Genomic DNA, 14,545 nt, shown 5'->3' on the forward strand with positions numbered 1-14,545 from the left:
AGGATGCCAAGTATAGCCAGAGCCTGGCCCTGTCCTGGACGTCAGAAGCACAGGGTAGAGAGCCTTTTCTGCTGCTGTCAGTGGTTCCCCTGAAGAGTTTGGAGGTCAAGAAAGGACCATTGTTTCCACACAGGACTCCTGCTTCTCTGGTGCCTGCCCTCAGCCAGCCCAGTCCTCAATTCGACATTGCAGGGTCCCTTCTGGAAGAGCGTCAGCAAGGCTGAGGCAAGGCAAGGCTTCCCCACGTCTGTCTGAACATAGCTCTGCAAGTAGCAGGGAACAGAGACAGTGGAGAGCATCAGCAGAGGCAGCTGTCCCCTCCGTCCCAGCAACATATGTCCAGGTCTCAGCCATACACAGAAGCCTTTGCCTTTGCAAAAAGTTCTTGTGGTCTTTTCTTAAAAAGGTAGGGGGTTGAAGTGTATGCTCATTTCTTTAAGATTTAGAATGTATGATGAACAGTATAGGACTGACCCTCAGGCATCTTCTCCTCAACAAATCCCCAGGACACCACAGGGAAGACAGTGGAGAAGGCAGCTGGGGCTATAACCAGCAAAACTGCTCAGAGCCAAGTGCAGTGGAGCACACCTGCAATCCTAGGTTAAAGCAGAAGGATCACAAGTTCGAGGTCAGCCTCAGCAACTTAGCAAGGCCCTAAGCAACTTAGCAGGACCCTGTCTCAAAATAAAAAATCGGGCTGAGAATATAGCCCAGTGGTGAAGAGCTCCTGGGTTCAATCCCCAGTACCAAAAGAGCCCTGCTCAGACCACCAGTGAGGCTCCAGCCCCACTGCCCCCGGTCCCTGAGCCCTGCCCAGGCTTCACAGGTGCTCCACAGGCTACGGGCACGCCACCTACCTTTGATCTTGGGTTATTTTACCCTTTTTAAGATCTTATTACACATTTGCTTTTCTACAAGGCAAACAGTATTTATGATTTTGGGGGCAATGAGAAGTGCAGTGCTGGAACTCCTGCTGCCACGCAGCTGTCACAGCACAGTGCCAGGCAGGACTCAGGAGAACCAGTGCATTTCAGCTGATTCTGAAGAGAGCAGCCAGAGCACTCTGGCCACCAGGAGGCTGGATTCCCCAGAAACTCTTACCTTTTGCCCAAAGAACATGCTCGGTATTTAGGGCATTCCCTCCCGTGAACCCTGACACTGCCGTTACCTCAGGGCCTTGGTACCTGGATACTGCCACAGAATTGGGGCGGGGTGGGGGAGGGACCTATTTTTAAATAAAATAACTGTTCAAAGTTGGGGGATTTTTTTAAATTAAGCAAAAGGAAAGCTATTCTGTATTGCACCTTTCACAATTGAATACATTTTCTTACATTTTCCTGTGGTTTTTGAAACTAAACCATCGTGTGTCTCGTCGTGTCCTAGTTGAGCGCGGCTCAGCAGCTTCCTTCGGGAGGATGTGGAGCAAATGTGTCTGTTGCCTTGCTGCCTGCTGGGGGGCCTGGAGGGCTGCTGGACTGGGTTCTGTATACATTTGTTTGGCCTTTTCTGTAGTTGATGCTGTAAATTCTATGGCTTTTTAAAAACAATTTCATGTTTTTATTTAGTATTGGAAATCCAATACACTTTTTTTAATCCAATCAAACTCTGGTCTGGTCAAATAGTTATTTTCCTTTTTCTTTAAAACTACTTGGGGGCCCCCTAAATCCCAACCTCTGATAGACCTCCCTGTTTCCCTTGCAACTATAAAGCCAGAAGTTTCGAGGGGGACAAAAGGAGGGTGGCATGTAAGCCAGGAGGTGTCTGACCATCCACCAGCCCCAAAGATGAGTTTTGTCCCTGTCCTTAACCCCCCCACACCCCCCGCCGCCACCAGCTCTTGCTCTTCTGCAAGGACTGAGCAGCCTGAGGAACAGCAAATGACACGTGAGCACCACCCTGAGTGCCTATCATACAGCTCATTCTGGGCCACAGTGAGCTGCCCCTCCCACACCCAGCCCACCATTTTTGGATGGCTGACATCAGAGGCAGAGGTCTCTAGGGAGGCCACCTTTGCCAGGCTACCCCACCCTCTCACTGCATCCACTCCAGGACTCCTCGTGGTGGCCTGAGTTCTGGCTGCGGACAGTGGAGCACACAGTAACCACGGGGGCACTGCCGTCCACGAGCTTGCAGCAGAGTGAGGGCCGGCTGGAGCAGTGTGCCTCTGCCCCTGCAGCCAGCCTGTACTCAAGGAAACCCAGATCCTGTCGTTCCTATTAGCAGTGTCCCTACGGCCTCAGGATAAAGTCTGATCTCCCAGAGCTCTACAGCTGCCCGTCTGCCACAACCCCCAGGTCTAGAGTCATGTCACCTAGTGCATCTGCTGCTCTAGCATGGAAGGTTGCTCATGAGACAATTCGTCTTCGCACACGGATGCCCTGTTCACTGCCACCCCTGGCCAACCACCACAGCGCCTGCCTGCACTGCCGCTCTGCGTCCCTAGGTGGAGCTCTTGGCATATTTTACTGTGATAGATCTGTTGGGAGCCTGTGGGCTCAGTGGGGACAGGGAATGTCTCCTTTTTGAACACCTAATGCTGGGACAGTTTCAGACAATAGCTGATACTTGTCTCTTGGGTGAGTCCCAAGGACTCATGGCTGGGGCATGTTGGAAGACTTCGTCCCGCCCTGTCCCGCTCTCTGCCCTTCCAGGGATTTCAGCCAGTCCCTAGTGCTCTGAGGCCAGAACACTCCATGTCAGCAGCAGGGGCGCTCTGGCAACCTGGGGTGAACTCAAAGATAACAGTGACCTACCTGCCTAAGAAATGATGCTAATGTCATGACTGCCCGATGCTGGGAACTAAGACAGGGTGTCCTCCAGCCTGGTTCTCAGATGAGCATAGCTGGGTACAAAGAAGAAATGCTTCCCTCCACCCGTCTTCAGTCCCTCCCAATTTCAGTCACCTTCCTGCCAGGGGTGAGGAGCACCTTTAGGAGAAACAAGTGCAGGAAGAAACACACCACCAGCTGATGGCCCGTGGGGGCATGGACAGGCACAGACGAGAGGAAGCCAAGAGAGGCCACCCCGACACACAGACAAAAGGAGCCAGACTGCATTTCCCAGATTCTTGGTCTTGGGGGTCCAGCTATCAAAGCAGGGAGCACCAGGGGTGCTGAGGGAAGAGGTGGGAGATAGTAGCTGAAGGAAGATAATCCTTGACATTTTTCATGTGCAACGTTGGGAGAAATGTCATTAAGACTACAGTTACTCTTAAGCCTGATGGCAGTATCCATGTCGGGATACCCTTGCACTCAACTAGGAGCTTCATGGAGCTGGCAAATGGAAAGAGTCGATGGCCGAGCTCAGAGTTTAGCAGGATCATTTGCTCCTTTTCAGAGGAAGAAGAGTTCAGAATTTCCTGAAACAATTGGGGTTTGGGCAGCTGGTACCACCAACAAGATGGCAGGAGGGTGTGGAGCCACGTGGGAAAGTGCCTCCTGCAGGAAATGACTGGCCTTGGGGCATCCCAAAGGACTGTTCTAAGATCATACGAGATGATCTAACGCTATTGGGACTTCGTGAATTAGACTTCCTCCGACTCCCCAAGTCTTGTTTAACACCTGCCTCATGCGCAAGGCCTTTCATGAGCTACAGGTCACTCCCGAGATGGAGAAGAGTCCCTGGCCCAAGTGGTAGAGGGACCATGAGGCTGGCCTATGCGAACCACCCACAAACAGAATCGGTTGGCTGGAAGCAGGAGCTCAAAGCCCAAAGTGACCAGACCAGCTAATCCTGAGAATCCACAGAAGTTCAGGGGGCAGAACAGAGGGCACAAGGCACTGTCATGGGCCAAGAAATGTGGGCTCCATTCAACCTCATCCAGATTTGACAAGGCAGCTGGTATCTGGATTGTCATCATTTGACACTGTCACGCCCTCCCTCCCAGGTCCAAGCACAGAGCCCCCTTGCCTTGTTGCTAGGTGCCCTCGCTCACTGACAGCTCTACTCTCTCCCAAAGTGGAGATATGGGAGCCGTTCTAAGCTCTTCCTTTAACTCCTTAAAACATTTGCTCGGCAAATCCTGCTAGTCCTTGCTCTTAAGTGTCCCCCAGAGCACCTCCTCATCTGTTAGGTAAGCTCCTAATGGACCCTCTGCCTCAGCCTCACTGGCAACCTCTCCACGATTGTCCAGGTGCCATTTCTGACTCAAGTCAGCTGTATCTCCCCTGCCCAGTACTGTGCCATAGCGCCATCCCCTCCACACACACAACAGAGTTAATGCGGCTCTGTCTGCCTTTTATTTCCTACTGGATCTGCTCCTTGACCCCATTTGGCCCTCACAATAGAGAGTTCTTTGCTCTTGTGGAATAAACCATGGCATCTGATCTCTGTTCTGTTTCCTCCATCTCACATCGTCCACATTCCCCTTGCCTCACCGCTGCTTTCTCTGCCAGTACATGTCTGTTCTTCTTTAGAAACCCCACCAACCATCCAGCCCCCTGATGGTTCTTGTTCATACTGCTGTCTCCCCCAATACACAATGACTTCCTTAAGGAAAGAACCACTTGGATTCTCCACCGCAGTGTCTAGCACACTGTAGGTCTTCATTAAATGAACTTGTCTCAGAGACTGTGGCCCATGCCTTGTAATCCCAGGGACTCAGGAGACTAAGAAGGATCACAAGTTCAAGGCCAGCCTCAGCAAGTTAGTGAGACCCTGTCTCAAAATATAAAAGAAATAAAACAAAAAGGGTAGGGATGTAACTCAGTGATAAAGCTCCCCTGGGTCAATTCCCAGCATTAAAAAATATATACATTAAGGATAGAAGACACAAAAACAAACCCTCATAAGTACAGTTTTCTCATACTAGACAAAAACTTACAGTGCCAAAAACTTACAGTGGAGAAAAGATAGCCTCTTCAACAAATGGTGCTGGCCAAACTGGAAATCCATATGCAGTAAAATGAAATTAAACCCCTATATCTCACCCTGTACAAAACTCAACTCAAAATGGATCAAGGATATAGGAATTAGACCTGAGACCCTTCACCAAATAGAAGAAAAAGTAGGCCCAAATCTTCATCATGTTGGCTTAGGACCAGACTTCCTCAACAAAACCCCTTAGTACAAGAAATAAAAGCAAGAATCAATAAATAGGATAGATTCAAACTAAAAAGCTTTTTCTCAGCAAAGGAAACAATCAATAATGTGAAAAGAGAGCCTACAGAGTAGGAGAAAATCTTTTCCACACACACTTCAGACAGCACTCATCTCCAAAGTTTATGAAGAACTTAAACTTTACACCCAAAATACAAAGAACCCAATCAATAAATGGGCTAAGGAAATGGGCAGATACTTCACAGAAGATACACAGGTGATCAACAAATATATGAAAAAGTGCTCATCATCCCTAGTAATTAGAGAAATGCAAATTAAAACCACCCTATGATTTCATCTTACTCCAATTAGAGTGGCTATTATCAAGAACACAAGCAATAGTAAGTGTTGGCAAGGATGTGGGGAAAAAGGCACACTCATACATTGCTGGTAAAGTTGCAAATTGGTGCAGCCACTCTGGAAAACAGTATGGAGATTCCTCAGAAAACTTGGAATGGACCCACCGTTTGATCCAGCTATCCCACTCCTTGGCCTATACCCAAAGGACTTAAAGTCAGCATACTACAGTGATGCAGCCACATCAATGTTCATAGCAGCTCAGTTCACAATAGCTAGATTGTGGAACCAACCAAGATGCCCTTAAATTGACGAATGGATAAAGAAACTTTGGTATATTTACACAATAGAATATTACTCAACCATAAAGAAGAATAAAATTATGGCATTTGCTGGTAAATGGATGAAGTTGGAAAATATCATGCTAAGTGAATAGCCCAATCCCAAAATACCAAAGGCCAAATGTTTTCTCTGATAAGTGCATGACAATATATAACAAGGGGGGTGGGGGGGGAGAAGAGAAGAATGAAGGAACTTTGGATGGTGTAGAGGAAATTGGGGTGGGAGGGGGTTGGGGAAGGAAAGATAGTAGAATGAAACAAATATTATTACCCTACATACATGTATGATTACATGAATGGTGTGAATCTACATGTGTACAACCATAGAAATGAAAAGTTGCACCCCATTTGTGTACAATGAATCCAAATGCAGTCTGTAAAAATAAAAAAATTTAATAAAAAAAAAAGGAAGGAAAAAAACACTAAAGCACATGCTAACAAAGACCAACTCATCATGATGAACTTTAGTTTGGGTATAAGATACCAAAACTTTGAATTTAAAATGACACACTCAGCCCCTTGCCTTGGCAATTCTTATCTCCAGGGCTAAGACTACTTCAAGCACTTATGAACTTGCTGTCAGCCTCACACTCCGAGACCTATACCAGCCTGGAGAGAAAGGAATGAAAGAATCCCCAATGTTCTATACTGACCAACTCCTGCTGCCTACCTGCAGTCACAATAGGTTTCTTCTTGGAAAATCTATATTTTATATGACCAAACTTCCTGGACTATACTAATTATTAGGCCTATTTTAAGAATTGTGTATAGTTTAGTTGATTTTTAAAAAGAATAATGTTGCTTTTTCTAATTATAAAGATAATATCCATAGCAAAAGTAAAATTAGCATTAGTAAATTTCATTCAGTGGTTTATTGACCATTCTCTGTAGCATGGACGCAGGAGGGCTGGGGGTTGCCTGGAATCAGGGGAGTAAAGGACTGAGATGCTACCTAGCCAGAGCCACTGACAGTTCTTTAAAATTTTTTTTAAACATGAACTTCCCCTATGAGGAGGATAAGATTTGAAACCAGGTAACTTATATATCGTGGACCAGTGCTGAGGGACTTTGACAAGTTCCCGATTCTTCCTGAGAGCACATACTTAGGAAGGCTTTGCAGAGGAGGTAAGGCTAAGCTGAGGCCAGGATGTGATGAGGCATCTCTCCACAGTGGGGAGGAGGCACGCAGAGCTGGGAAGCTACCTGCTTCATACGGTCACCAGAATGTCTGAAAGAGGACAAATCCCAGTCATTCTGTACCAGGCCTATGCATAGCCTCCTGTCATTGTATTGAGTGCTGGGACCCCAGCAGGCCAGTGCAGTCTGTGAGGAAGGCATAGGTCTGGCCAATTGGCCTTCAGCGGAGAGAGTGAGCTGGTCCTATCTACCCCCAAATCTCTGGAAGGCTCAAGGACAATCCTGGCCCAGTGGAGCTGTTTGGCAAGTCAGGTACCACAGCTTGGGTCAATCCTAGTGGATTAAGAATAAGGTGGGTTCCTTCCATAAACTCCAGGTCTTTCTGACGATTCTGGAAGTTCAGAGAAAAGGAGCCAGGATCTATTCTTGAAGACAAAACAATGGATTAGGTGCCCATGGGCAAAATTGCCCTGGAAACGGCAAGAGAACCCACTGACAAAGAACATTCTAGATTAACACACAGAAGGGACACTGGCCAGGCACTGTGGCACAGGTCTGTAATCTCATCAACTTTGCAAAACGCTGTCTCAAAATAAAAATAAGTATATAAAAAGGGCTGGGGTTCTAGCCTGGTGGTAGAGTGCCCCTGGATTCAATCCCCAGCACTGCCAAAAACAAAAATGGAAAACTGGAACTGAAGCCAGAGAGATCTCCGTGTGGGCAAGTGATATGAGAGAAGAACTATTTGGGGCCAGTCAGAAAGGGTCTTCCTCACCCAAGAGTCTGGGGAATCATTTCTTGCTATAGGATACTCCTGAGGACCTACAGTGTGCCAGGCACTAAGGATGCAAAATTAGTAAGGTAGTCTGTGTCCATTGCCTAGAGAGAGCACAAACACTTAACAGACAGCTAGGAGACCTGAATGAAGTGACCTGGGGAAGGAAGGAGTTTTCAGCCTTTCCTAGAGGGCTGGGCAGTGCTCAAAAACAAAAGAAAAACAGCCATAAAGAAGAAGGAAATTATGTCAATTGGAGGACAAAGGATGGAACAGGAGAACAGCACGTTAAGTGAAATAAGCCAGACTCAGAATACAAGTGTCTTCTGTTTTCTCTCACATGTGAAAGCTGGAGGGGGAAAAAATGAGAAAAAAAAGGAAGCTCATGAAAGCAGAATGGAGGCCATGGGGTAGAGAATGAGGGTCCGGCCTCCCACCCCCTCCCTTCCTCCCTCCCCCAGGAGTGAATTGATCAAATCATGTTATGTGCACGTGGGAATACACAATGGAACCAGGATTCTGTACGATTAATATGCACCAATATAAAAGTGTTTTAAAAGAAGAAATGCTTGGGAAAAGAAAGGAAAATATTCACTCTGAAAGACGGTTAAGAAAATGAAAAAGTGCTCCACAAACTAGGAAAAAAATATTTGCAGAACATTTCTTTTAAAGGACTTGTATCTTAAACACATATGGTTCAATAATAAGGAAACAAATGACTCAATAAAAACAAATGGAGAAAGATTTGAACAGTCACTTTACCAAGGAACAGGCATGATAGCAAACAGATACCTGAAAGGATGCCCAGCATCTTTGGTCATTATGGACATGTAAATTAAAACCAGGAGTTAACATCACACTCTCTTGAATGGTAAAAAAATGAAGAAGATGGACAGTCTCAAGCATAAGGATATGAAGTGACTAGTACTATTATACAACTGCTGATGGGAATGCAAAGCGATACTTCAATTTGGGGGGAAAAAATCTGAGTTTTTTCTTTTACTTTTTTGGGGGGGTACTGGGGATTGAATCCAGGGGTGATCTACCACTGAGCTATTTTTATTTTTTATTTTGATACAGGGCCTCAGTTGCTCAGACAGACCTGAAACTTGCAATCCTCCTGCCTCATCCTCCCAAGTTGCTGATATGACAGGTGTACACCATCACACCCTGCCCGACAGTTTCTTATAAAATTAAAAATGTACTTATGTGCCACTCCCAGGTCATTTTGTTTTGTTTTGTTTTTGTTTTTGTTTTTGATATCAGGGATTGAACCCAGGGGTGCTTAACCTCTGAACCTCTGAGCCACATCCCAGCCCTTTTACATTTCTTATTTTGAGACAGTCTTGCTAAATCACTGAGGTTGGCTTTGAACTCTTGATCCTCCTGCCTCAGCCTCCTGAGCCTCTGGGATTTCAGGTGTGTACCACGGTGCCCAGTTCCTAGGTCTTTAAGATCAGCAAGAACCTGTATTTGTCTTGAAAATCGCTAAGAATAGAATTTAACATAATACACACACACAACACACACACACCCACACACACATACTCAAAATAATTTAGCCATTTCACTGCTCACATATATTTCAAAGCCTCATGCTGTACAGGATAAACATACACAATTTGTATTTGTCAATTTAAAATAATTATTTTAAAGAAAATCCCCAGCACCACCAAAAAAACAAAAGAACAAAAAAAAAAAAAAAAAAAAAAAGAGAGAATCTATATTCACATGAAGACTTGAACGTAAATGTTCATCAGTGCTTTATTCTTAATAACTAAAAACCGGAAGCAGCCCTTCGTCCATCAGTGGGTGAACAAATTGTGAGGTGCCATACAGGAGAATATTGCTCAACATGGCACTGACAGAGCATAGCAGCACAGGCTAATGAAAAAAAACAACACAGACTAAATGCTTTGTGGTGCCACTTATGTGACATTCTAGCAATGGCAAAACCTGGGTGACAAAAACCGAGATTTCCCAGGGTCAAGTGTGGAAGGAGGAGCTTGCAAAGGGACAGGCGGTACAGTTTGGAGCCTTCTATGTCCTAACTGGGGGTTGGTAGTAGGAGTGTGTCTCTTTGTAAGATCTCATTGAACTGTGCACTAAAACTGTTAGATTTTGTTACACAGAAATTATAGCTCAATAAGAAACATACAATTAGCAGCCACAACAAACATACCAGGAGCTGGTAATCAGTCTAATAGAAAGCAAAGCCTGATGAAGAAAATTAAAAGGCCATATTGAAAGGATTGGCCAGGATCGTTAATGCCCAGCAAATATTCCAGGTCCCCCCATATCAGCTGTGTCGTGGCCCGCGATGATGGAATATTCGAGGCAGCAATGTGTATTCCTGCTAGAGAGAAGGCTCAGGTTCCTCATCTCTCCCATTGATCTCTTCTTCTCCCCTGGGGAATCTTTGAGACCCAGACTTTAAGTGGATATCAGTAAAGAAAGTGGCTGCCTGGCCCGCACTGGACTTGGTCTGAGCTGGAACAAACCTTTATTGTGGTATATTTTTGAAATTTGAGGCTTTTCTACTGAAATAGTTAGCTAAGGATTCCAATAATTGGCATAAATGTGGAGGAAGAGTGACCCTCCTGCCCTGCATGTGGGAGGAATAGTTAGATACTTAAAGCAGCTTGGCATTATCTGGTAAAGTGAAAATTAACTTACCCTCTGACTCTGTTATTCCACCCCTAGCTATAGACATGGAGACCCTGTGCACATCTTCGTCAGGAGCCGTGAACAAGAGCACTTGCAGCAGGGGCGTTTTCCACAGTGAGAACTGGAATGGACAGATACGCCCTTCTCCAGAACAGAAATTTAAATTGTGGATTATTCATGGATTGGAATCCTATACGGCAATGAAAACGAATTAACTACCATTCATGTATTAATAGAATCTCAAAATTACACCTTTGAATGGAAAAAACCATTATGAATCCACGTAGCATGATACCATTAAAGCTTCAAATTCACAAATGCATTTAGTGGTGTATGAACACGGAGGGGTATGACCCAGCCACTAGTGCAGGCAATAAAACAAGGTGCACTGTTTGCAAAGAAATTTCAAACAATAATAAAACTAACTAAAGCCCAAGTCAATTTTTATTGTCACCATGCACCAGCAACGCTGAACGATATTGTTAACAAAATCCTCCTCCCCCTCAAGGAAACAACTTCCAATCCCACTCCCCCACCTCGATGTGTAACATCATTTAGAGGCATTTATTCCTTTAGTGGACAGATCGTGGAAAGTAAGGGGATGATACAATCAAAGCTCAGATGAGTGGCTCTCCTAGAGAAAGAAAATAGTTGTGCATCTTCACAGATGCCTCCAGGTGTACTCCTTATGCTTTATTTCTTACACTGGGTGATTGGTAAATGGCTGTTCATCTTACTTTTAATATCTTATTTGTGTAACATATCTTCTTCTGCATGTATGACATATTCCACTTTCAAGAGAAAGGAAATTGAAGAAGCCAAGTCAGCAAGGGACTGGGGAGGACTCGCTCTGAGTGTGCTGGGGCCTGCATGCTCAGGAGAGGGTGACAGGGCGGGTCCTCTGGAGAACGGGCAGTCCATGTGGCGGCATCCCAGGCTGAAGCCCAGGATGTGGGGGCCTGTGTGAAGGGGAAACCCAAGAGGCTTTTGCTTCTGAGTGGGAGGCCATGGGCATGAGTGAGGTCGCCCTGGGAGCACATATGGAGTGACAAGATAGCGGCCAAGGCCAGAGGCCCAAGGAGCACCAACTTTTTGGAAGAAAGAGAAGCCCTTGAAGCTAAGGCTGAGCAGAAAGGCAAGGCAGTGAGGAGGCAGCAGGGACCCCAAAGCTGGGGCGGGTCTGGTCAGCAGGGTCAGCAGTCCCACCACATGGGCCTCAAGGACCTTATCTAAAGCCATTCCAGGGGAGGAGAGGCAGAAACCACAGATTGTAGGGAAGGAAAGGAGTGATGTCCAGGGAGGGAAATGCGGACAGGAAATTGGGACAACTGTCAACAAATCTGACTAAGAAGAACGAGGGGTGTGGGCTGGAAAGAGACAAGGAATTTTATTAAATCTTTTAAAAAATTCTTGCAAAATTCTGTGTCTGACTTAGTCCCACTGAGGCAGAAGGGCAGCCTCAGGCCTTCTCACCATTTCTGACAGCCATGAACACAGCAGGTGTGCCTGGGGCTGAATCAGGGGTGGGCGTGGCATTGCAAGGTGAGGGGGAGCCGAGTGCTCTGGTGGGGAGGGGTGTCTCATCACTGACCTTGTCTTGAATTGCCAGTGTGTGGTGAAAAGGGAAAAGCAAACTGGCACCAAAGTCGTTTTATTGTTGTTTTTAATACTCTACAGACAACACACCCTGTATTTTCCGCACCCAGGACAACAGCTCCTACCATGCTGCAGGAAGGGGCCAGGTTTGAGCCTCCCGTCCCTGGCTCCTTCCATTCCAGCTGACTGGGGTGAGATGATGTCCTGCCCCATCGGAGCCTCAGTGTCCTTTGGCTCACTGTGAATGAGGCTCATTCTGACCTTACAGGGTTTTGGGGAAGATGGAATAAGGGAACAGGAAAACACTCAGGGCCTAGAATACAGTAGGCACTTACTGAGAAGTAAGTGACTGGCCACTGCCTTAGCAGTTTGGTTGGAATCCCCAGCTAATCCCCCGGAATAGAGCGGGCCCCACTCCCAGGTTCCCCACAGTGGCTGTCAGGCTGAAAAGGTTTCCCCAGCCCCAGGGCAGTTGTCTAAGTGGGGGTTGCCTGGCAGCACCTCGCTGTCCCTGTCTGTGTTATGCCTGCGGTCCCAAAGGAAGCACCACTACCTGGCCGCAGGGGGCAGTTGTCATGGGGACACCAGGGCCTGCTGAGCTGCCTCCTTAGCAACAGGACTCCCAGGCGGGTTACCACGGAAACAGCCTCAGCAAGCAATGATGGGGAACACTGGCCACGGGCACCCCTGCCCTTTTTGGAGGACTTTCCCCTTCTTCTGCAAGCAAGAAGGCACTCCCTGCACCACTGGGAGCTGAGGACTCCGCTTTCCCAGCCTCAGGCACCTTCCCCACACAGTGAGGTATGAGGGCCTGTAGGGACCCTCTGCTGTGAGGGCTGGTGGAGGGGGCCAGGCCCAGCCACCGACCCCCACCAACCAACTGACACTGGAAGGAAAAGACATTGCCACACCTCCTTCCAGCTGGACCCCAGCTCTGTCACCTCTAACCAGCCTGCCTGAACCATGAGAGGTCCAGCACTGTGCCCATCATCAACACCCACACAATGCCTTCCTCCCAGCCTAGCACCTTGGATTCCTAGCTTGCCTCCCTCTTCCAAGAGCCTTGTCTGATCAGGCAAAGAAGGAATAACCCTGCTCAGTTTCTAGCACATTTACTACCATCCGGGACCCTGGAGCCTTGGCCACTAAGAAGGATCTGACTCAGGGTCTCACACCTCCCCAACTCTGCCTGCCCCCCTGCAGTAACAGACAGAGATGTACTTAATGACCCCCCCAGCCCGTGAGCAGGAATGCACCTGTGTCCGGCCTTACATACCCCCATTCACACCTCTGCACACAGAGCACAACCTCATGGGCTTGAGTAAAGATTCATACACACACCCACCTGGGTCCCAAACCCTCCACAGCTGGGCTTCTGAGACTCCATGATTTCCGTCAATCTCGCCCCACCCGCGCCCCTCCCCTAGAAGAAGGCAGCATTTGCTGGAATTTTTTTATTTAAAGAAAATATACAACACGGTGCATTTACCGTTTTCTGTTGTAAAAGTGGAAGATTTGAAAATTGCTTGTGGGGATTGGGGATGGGAGGGCCCACTGACTGGACCTGGCCTCTCCACAGTCTCCCCAGAGGCCAGTCTGGGTCAGAGTTTATAAAATGTGAGTCGAGAAGAGGATGACTAGGCCAGGCCCCGACCTCAAGGGGCTCCTCACTCCACATGCCCTGGACCCTCCAACCCCACTCCTGCTGCTTCCAGTCCTGCTGCCTCCTCTGAGCTGCTTCCTTTGGGGAGCAAGAAGGTAGGGGCCTAAAAACTCAGGTAGAAGCTGTTCAAATCCTACCAGGTCCGAGGACTCTCTGGGTCCTAAGAGGCTTCCTCAGCCCACAGAGACTAGGGCCATCGGTCGCTAGTCTTTACGACGTCAGCCTCTTCTCTCCTGGATCATTGCCTCCAGTTCTCTAACACCCATCTACAGAGAGATGGGCCCGTCTCTGTCCCAGGACAGCTCAGGGTCAAAGCTGATCTTGCCAACCCTCTGGCTTGGACCACAGAGAGCTGTGTGGACACCAGCCCTCATTACACAGGGCTTATGGCCACACCTGCCCCTGCCCTTGGCTCTGCCGGCGTCCTGTTGGAGAGGACAGTTGAGCTTGGGGTACCTCAGCTGCTTCCACTTTGTCCCCCCACCCCCGAAACCTGCTTGAGGCCTCTAGTTGCCTTCAGAACCAAGTACAGCTCAGTCCCTTGGCCTGCTATCCAAGGCCCTGCCTCTGCCCCACAGCCTGAGTCTCCTCCCAAAGCCCAGGTCCACACCTACCTCAGTAATCTCCCTGCCATTGTGTGCTCCAGGTCACCACCTGCCACTCCATATCCCCTTCCTTCCTCCTTCTCTCCAATGCCTCCCACATCTCAAGGCCTGGCTCAAGTCACCACTGTCACATATCTTCCTGGGGCCCTTACGGAGAACCAGCCATCTCCTGAGTCCTGAGGTGTTAAGTCTTGGAGCTCCCAGGCAAAGCTCTCTGGGTCCTCACCACAGCTTGCTGGAGTACATGAGGCTTGCTGGGCACATGAGGAGGGGGCAGAAGAAACGTGATTTATTGAGCACCTACTATGCTGTATGCCAGGCGCTGGGCTGGGCATTTCACATATATTCTTTTTCTTAACTGGTTCTC

This window comes from Sciurus vulgaris, assembly GCF_902686455.1.
Source record: "Sciurus vulgaris genome assembly, chromosome: 2".
NCBI classification, from domain to species: Eukaryota; Metazoa; Chordata; class Mammalia; order Rodentia; family Sciuridae; genus Sciurus; species Sciurus vulgaris.